We start from the raw sequence: 8,763 nt of genomic DNA on the forward strand, positions 1-8,763 counted from the left end.
TTTCATGTGACCTATAACTTGTACAATTCAATTGTAAAGCAAACAAATATGTTAGGGGAACTGTAATGGCACATAACAATAGTACAACAACCTAGATGCATATGAGTGCACAGGGTGAAGCTACTACTGTGTAGAGGCAGCTTTCAATATAACTGCAGCAGTACATCTTTTTGGGTACACACCTGCCATCAATTACAGAGACTCTTTGATTAACAGCAAATAATGGTCAGTTGTCCTACCAGGATTATGCTAACATATACCCAGTTGAGTGCTACAGCAACAGCCATGATTCACATAGAGCTGACAAAGCTGCTAAGGGACTGCATGTTTCAGTTGTATCAGCCTGGAGAAGGGTACCAAAGCATTTCCACAGCATTGCACATACCATGGAAAACAGTGCAGACAGTCACCAAAATCTGGTGAAATATGTGGCTACATTGACATTGCAAAGGAGTGGACATCCCACCAAAGTCTATGAGAATACAAGACCAAAACTGGCCAGGGAGGCTGCCAGGAGCCCTACAACAACAGTGAAGGAGTAGCAGGAATCTCCAGCAAGTACTGGGTGTGTACTACATGTCATAACAATCTTTCATGCTCTCCATATGTCCTGCCTATAGGGTAGAGTTGGAAGATGGCAGAAGTTCCTCACACCAAATGATATACAAGCCTGGTTAAAGTCTGAAAACAATACATCAGGTCTCCAAAAAGCAAGTGGGAAAATGTATTATGGTAATATGGGACCACAGTTGAACTCTTTGGCCAAACTTCTGGCAGGTGTGTTTGGCACAATAACATCACTGCGCATCATCACAACACCACCCCCATGGTGAAACATGATGATGGCAGTGTCCTGCTTTGGGGTTGCTGTTCACAAGCTGAAACTGGGGCTGTAGACAAGTTAGAGGGGATTATGAACAATTTCAAACACTGGTCCCTTGTGGCTCCAATCTTTCTGCTGTCTGCCACATAGCTGTGGATGGTGAGAAAGTCCACGTTTCCACACAACAATGGCCCAAACCATACATCCAAATCAACCAAAGGATGGCTTCACCAGAACACATGCAACGTTCTGCACTGGCCGAGTCAAAGCCCACACCTACATCCAAATAAGATATATGCAGGGTGACCTGAAGAGGGCAGTGCCCAGGGGATGCCCTTGCAATCTGACATAGTTGGAGGTGTTTTGCAAGGGAGAGTATGCAAACATTGGTAAGTCAAGATGTGCCATGCTGATAGACACCTTCTTAAGAAGACTGCATGCTGTGATTAAATCAAAAGGTGATTTAACAGAGTATTACTTTAAGGGTGTGCACACTAATGCAACTGGCCTATTGTGCCTATTTCATTTACTAGATGTTACCTGTAACTGATGTGAATGTTCTTCAGATGGATTGCACAGGTTATATGTTATACGAAATTATGGCAATGTTATGACCTGATTTCTGAGATATCTTGTGATATATCACAAAAACCTGGCATATTAACAGGTGTGTGTACACTTACTATATCCACTGTAAGCTTGGGAAGTTGTTTGAGTAACTTTGTTTTAACATACATGTACTGCAGGTTATGCAGTCTGCACCTCCAATTAGGACATTACTTAGTGGCACCAATCCACAGGCCAACACAGTAATGTATCAGACAAACACAAGAGTTATAAGGATCAGACCAAACATATGAGCCACACATGTAGACATTCAGCAAAACACCTTACAGTTGGGGGGTATGTGCTGTAGGGGTTGCCACAGTGCTATACAGGTGAACAGCAATAATTTACATGGGTGCAGTGTGTGCTAGGTGAAGGGCCATCACCTACTAACACCACTCACGTATCCCAGAGGTATATATTAGTAGTAACGGTAATTGGAAAGGGCTGCACTGCATGACCCTGAGGGTCCGTCCAGAGTATGTATATTATTGCCTGTGTGTCATGAATGCCCCCAGTTGGCTAATGTGAGGTCTGTGTAATGCCTTTGAGGCACCTCACCTGTATGTGTGTGTTTGTGTGTGTGTGTGTGTGTGTGTGTGTGTGTGTGTGTGTGTGTGTGTGTGTGTGTGTGTGTGTATACCAGCAAACCTTATAATGCCGGTAGTAATTTACATATGTTGTTTTTCCCTCACAGGTGTACATGGTGGCTGCAGTCCCTCCCACTCTGATACTGATGTCAGAATCTCTGCAGACTCTGACCATGATGATACTCATATTGAGGCACAGATGGGGTTGTCAGGGGCTGAATCTGTTCCATCAGTTGGCATCCCACTATTGTCAACCCCATCCCCGCACACAGCACAATGCACACACATACCCTGTCACCAGTGGCCACAGATAATGGACAGTTGGCAGGTGGTGGCATAGAAAAGGCTATTGTGGTGACTATGGCAAGTGAGGATACAGGCACTAGCCATAGCCAGAGTGCTAGCAAGGTCCCACACAGGCAGATGGGCAGGGGTGCTCAGAGGAGGATTGCAGCCTGTCATGTCCCTGTTGCAAGTGCCACAGCAGCAGTCACCAGACACATGTTTCAAGCCATGGGGGCACAGGCACGTAATTAACATAACACCGGACATATACACAGGGTCATGGATGAGCATGTCTCTGGTGTCTGTGGCAATATTCATGAACTCACTGCAGCCATCCGTGAGCATACTGAGGTCATGGATAGGTGGTGAGGGGAGACCTTGGCATTCCTTGACCATGGAATATCTGTGCTTGAGCATTTCCACATGGATGTAGGGCAGCACTACAATCAGTTGAAGATCTACGTGGCCATGCACCATCACGTTCCTGTACTGGCAGTACCACCAGCACTACTGAAGGGGGTGTGCTGTCCATGCCTTCATGCCTCAGGCCATGGGCACGTGATCCTGTCCGGTCCCAACAGGGATGCGGATCAAGCAGGCAGCAGTCATGATCGGGGAGTAGTACTGCATCTGGACTCAGTCCTGGTGGTGCCGGTGATACCCTTGGCAGGCCAAGTTCCTGTGTCCATGGCCAGAGATGGTGAACTGTACACCCTGCCATGTATGGCCCACAGCTGTCCAAAATACCCCTGTGTAAGGTGCCTGCATAGCGTGACTGTGTGTATACAAACACACACACATCACCATCAGACAAGTCACCTAGACCTACACACACACACACACACACACACACACACACACACACACACACACATGCACACATCATCCCTGCACAGCCCATTTAATGAACACCCCAAACACACACACACATATGATGTCAACCGTATGGCCCAACCTAGGCTTCTGGAAAACACACACAACACCCTGTGCATATGATGATATCTGTGCCACATCCATGCCATCCATACCATTAATGCAGGGACATGCTAATATGAGTCTGATGCACAGGGTGACTTTAGTAGAGTGTAGCTATTTAATGCTGTGTAAGGTGCTGTCATCTCACATTTGTAATGGGTACACATCAGAGTGTGTGTGTACCTTTTCAGCCATGATGCATTATTGGTGTTAGTAACACTATGCAAATGTGTTCAGACATGCTGTATTCTGTTTGTGTTCCAGGTGTCTGTGTGTCAGCAGGATGTGGCCCTGCAGACATCACCAACAAGGGGTATGACAATGTTGTAACACATTGCCCATGTCATTGCCAAGGTAGAGCTGTATCTGCACATATTTCCCAGGTGTGTATGACAGTTCTTGCATGTGCCTCACATCTTATAGGACTGAGGGTTTATATCTAAGTCTATGGTGGTTGACATCAGCTCTAGTAGAGTGGACAATGGTAAGTGTGGGGGGTGGAACACACCTCAGATTGCTAATGCCCTCAACCCCAGGGGATATTGTGTCAACCAAACAAGCAGAGAATACTGTTCACACACACATACACACACACACACACACACACACACACACACACACACACACACACACACACACACACACAGGATCACAGTTCCCAGTGTTGTGTTTGGAACCCTTACCCATCAAGTTGTGGTACCACACTATTATGTGGTTATTGCAGGTGGCACAGGACTACCAGTGATGAGTGTTACAAGGTACCTGTAAGGTGAATAACATCACATGGCCTTGTGGGGTATGACAATGGTGGGTGTACTGGGTGTGAGAGTACTCATAATAGTGTCACATACAAGTCTACACACTCAAAACCACTGCTATACACACCAGTGCGCACACACACACACACACACACACACACACACACACACACACACACACACACACACACACACACACACTTACAAACCCGCCTATGCACTACAAACAATTCATGCATCTTACACTTGCCAGTACTGACATTAGCAGACCAACCTATCTTGTTTTTGTGCTATAATATTCCATACGGTTGCACAAGGCTTATAGGGCTGAAGAGCATCTACAGATACCACTACAGTTGATGTGAACAGCGGACCTCATACAGTAGACCTAAGAATGTGTACTGTGAGTACCATGGCATAAAATATAACACCATGCCCATCCAATGGCTGTCGTTCTCATACAAACACACACACAAGATACTCTTCTCTCACACACATTTGCTAGGACTGCGATTAGAATCCTTACCTATCTATTTATTGTTACTACATTGTTACACATTTATTGCATGCACCATGGAGATTATGGGGTGACACTTGTCCAAAGGTACTTCTAAGGTGAGGGACATCACCAGGCCTTGCAAATTATGACAATGGGTGATGTACTGGGTGAGATAGGCCACAAAATACTGTAACCTACATATATATATATATATATATATATACACTTACACACAATAATACACACACACACACACACACACACACACACACACACACACACTTGCCAGGACTCATATTAGAACCACTAGCTATGTAGTTATTGGTATTATAGTGTTATGCAGTTATACCTGTATAGTGAATAACATCTACAGCACTTGTAAGGTACGGCACTGGTAGTTGTACTGGGTGAGATGGCCACCAACTACTTTCACCCACATGTTTACACACTCACAAATACTTTTATACACATTAATGCACACGCAAACATTTGACAGTACTGAGATCCATAGCTTCAAAGATTCATAGATGTGTACGTGGAAAATGGCCATGGAAGCTTTACAAGGCGACCCCATGGGGAATACACTGGCATCATGCCACCTGTAATATCCCCCAGTGTGTGTACTGGGTATATTCACTGCAATGATACCCAGGGTGGGTATTCTATTCCCATCCACTCCTCCTGATTTCTCTTGAAGAGGGCCAGTGATGTGCTCTGCTTGACATGTATGTGATGTCTATTCCATCGCGTGGCCAGTCTCTGGGTTGTGAACTTGTCCCTCCAGCATGTCCTGTTGATTGTGAGGATGGGGATGAGGTATCTGGGGCATGTTGTGTGGACAGCCTGTTTTCTTCAGATGTAGCATTCCTGACAGGGTTGGGTCAGACATGGCTGTGTTTGTCAGGCAGAGATCGTACCTAATTAGCCAATATGAGACAGAGATTCATTGGAGTTATTGGAGTCTGTCCGTATGGGGCAAGTGTGTAGTACCTAAGATCCTCTTTGTGGGTACATTTGCAGCCTCTACTGTTGTTGCTGGTGTCCAGTGGGTTACATGCCAAATGGGCCATAGTAGACATTTATTGGCCTACTGAGGGGAGATTACAGGGAAACACTGTCCTTTTACTTCCTGGATTCAACACCCTTAGTCAGGAGAAATGACACATGGAAGGACTTTCAGAAGACAGTGACACTGTGATGTTCAACAGAGAGCTCACTGTCAACCTGTGTTTCCAGTTCCCTTATACCAACATCAGTGTTCAGTGGACTACCATCAATGTATTACTTTATGGGAACCATGTCATACCCAAAGGGGATGGAGGCACATCATCTGGCATTGAGCTTATGTCTAGGGTTCTGACAACAGTCATAGGTCTCAGAGAGGTCTTTGTGAAGGATGTCAACCTCACATGGGGGGTAATAATAGCACCCACCTTGCAGTCATCTGCAAACACTGTCACTCAGGGTGCCTTCATATTGGGCTGGTCCTCAGAGGTGTGGACACAAACATGATGGGACCCAGGTCCACAACCTGTGGGACTCCACTCATGACTGTTCAGCAATCTGATATGGAGTCTGCTGCTTTTACACTGTGCGTCCAATCTGTGAGCCAGTTTGCAGGCCACTTACTAATGTAGGGGTTGCTGCCTACATGAGTGTGTTTGTGTATGATTCCTGAGTGGGGAGTAATATCCAAGGATTAGATGGGCAGCCTGTCTTGTTATCTATTCCATTCTGTCACATAGTTATTGCGCATGGCACAATGCTTATAGGGCTGCAGAGTATCTTCAGGTCCCTCTACAGTGGATGACAACTGTGGGCCTTGTAATGTGGACACTGGGACATGTACTGGGTGAGCAACAGCAAAGAGCAGCAAAACCCACCCCCCCCAATGGATATGGTTCTCACACAAACATAACAACCCCACCACAGACAGAATACTGGTCTTACACACACACACACACACACACACACACACACACACACACACACACACACACACACACACACACACACACACACACTTGTCAGGACTGATATTGGAACACCTACCTATCTATTTATTGCTAATACAGTGTTACACATTTAACGCACATGCCACACAGCTTATAGAGTGCAGATTGTCCAAAGTTACGTCTAAGGTGAGGAACATCACCAGCCCTTGTAAGGTATGGCAATGGGTGATGTATTGAGTGAGAGAGGCCACAAAATACTTTAAACTACACATACACTCACACACACACACACACACACACACACACACACACACACACACACACACACACACACACACACACACACTTGCCAGAACTGGGATTAGAACTCTTATCTAACTAGTTATTTGTGCTATAGTGATACACAGTTATCACATGCACCACAGAGCTTATAGGACTGAGGCCTGACGAAAGGAACTTCTAAGGTGACTGTTTTCTGCAGGACTGCTAAAGTAGGGCAATGGGAAGTGTACTGGGTTTGGATGGACCCAAAAGCTTTAACTTATAAATACACACACACTTTTATATTTTCCAGGACTGAGATGAGAACTTCCACCTAACCATGTTATTCGTACTATAGTGTTACACAGTTATTGCACACACCACAGAGCTTATGGGGCTGAGGCAGGAGAAAAGGGACTTCTAAGTTGAACCACAAACACACACACACACACACACACACACACACACACACACACACACACACACACACACACACTTTTACATTTGCCAGGACTGAGATTAGAACTCCTACCTAACTAGTTATTTGTACTACAGTGTTATGCAGTTATTGCATGTGCCACAGAGCTTATAGGGCTGAGGCTTGATGAAAGGGATGTCTAAGGGGTCTGATATCTACAGGACTGATAAAGTAGAGCAAAGGGAAGTGTATTGGGTTAGAACTGACCCAAAATATTTAACTTATAAACTCAAACACTTTTGCATTTGCCAGGACTGAAATTAGAACTCCTACCTAACTAGTTAATTGTACTCTAGTGTTACGCAGTTATCGCATGTGCCACAGAGCTTATAGGGCTAAGGCCTGATGAGAGGGACTTCTAAGGTGACTGATATCTGCAGGACTGCTAAAGTAGGGCAATGGGAAGTGTACTGGGTTAGAACTGACCCAAAATCTTTAACTTATAAACACACACACACACACACACACACACACACACACACACACACACACACACACACACACTTGCCAGAACTGGGATTAGAACTCTTATCTAACTAGTTATTTGTGCTATAGTGATACACAGTTATCACATGCACCACAGAGCTTATAGGACTGAGGCCTGACGAAAGGAACTTCTAAGGTGACTGTTTTCTGCAGGACTGCTAAAGTAGGGCAATGGGAAGTGTACTGGGTTTGGATGGACCCAAAAGCTTTAACTTATAAATACACACACACTTTTATATTTTCCAGGACTGAGATGAGAACTTCTACCTAACCATGTTATTCGTACTATAGTGTTACACAGTTATTGCACACACCACAGAGCTTATGGGGCTGAGGCAGGAGAAAAGGGACTTCTAAGTTGAACCACAAACACACACACACACACACACACACACACACACACACTTTTACATTTGCCAGGACTGAGATTAGAACTCCTACCTAACTAGTTATTTGTACTACAGTGTTATGCAGTTATTGCATGTGCCACAGAGCTTATAGGGCTGAGGCTTGATGAAAGGGATGTCTAAGGGGTCTGATATCTACAGGACTGATAAAGTAGAGCAAAGGGAAGTGTATTGGGTTAGAACTGACCCAAAATATTTAACTTATAAACTCAAACACTTTTGCATTTGCCAGGACTGAAATTAGAACTCCTACCTAACTAGTTAATTGTACTCTAGTGTTACGCAGTTATCGCATGTGCCACAGAGCTTATAGGGCTAAGGCCTGATGAGAGGGACTTCTAAGGTGACTGATATCTACAGGACTGCTAAAGTAGGGCAATGGGAAGTGTACTGGGTTAGAACTGACCCAAAATCTTTAACTTATAAACACACACACACACACACACACACATACTTTTATATTTGCCAAGACTGAGATTAGAACGCCCACCTAACTAGTTATTTGTACTATAGAGTTACACAGTTATCGCACACACCATAGAGCTTATAGGGCTGAGGCCTGATGAAAGGGACTTCTATGGTGACAGACATCTTCAGGACTGCTAAAGTAGGGCAATGGGAAGTGTACTGTGTGAGAAAG

The sequence above is a fragment of the Protopterus annectens genome, chromosome 1.part1 (genome assembly GCF_019279795.1).
Source record: "Protopterus annectens isolate FY-2018-M chromosome 1.part1, PAN1.0, whole genome shotgun sequence".
In the NCBI taxonomy this organism is placed as follows: Eukaryota; Metazoa; Chordata; order Ceratodontiformes; family Protopteridae; genus Protopterus; species Protopterus annectens.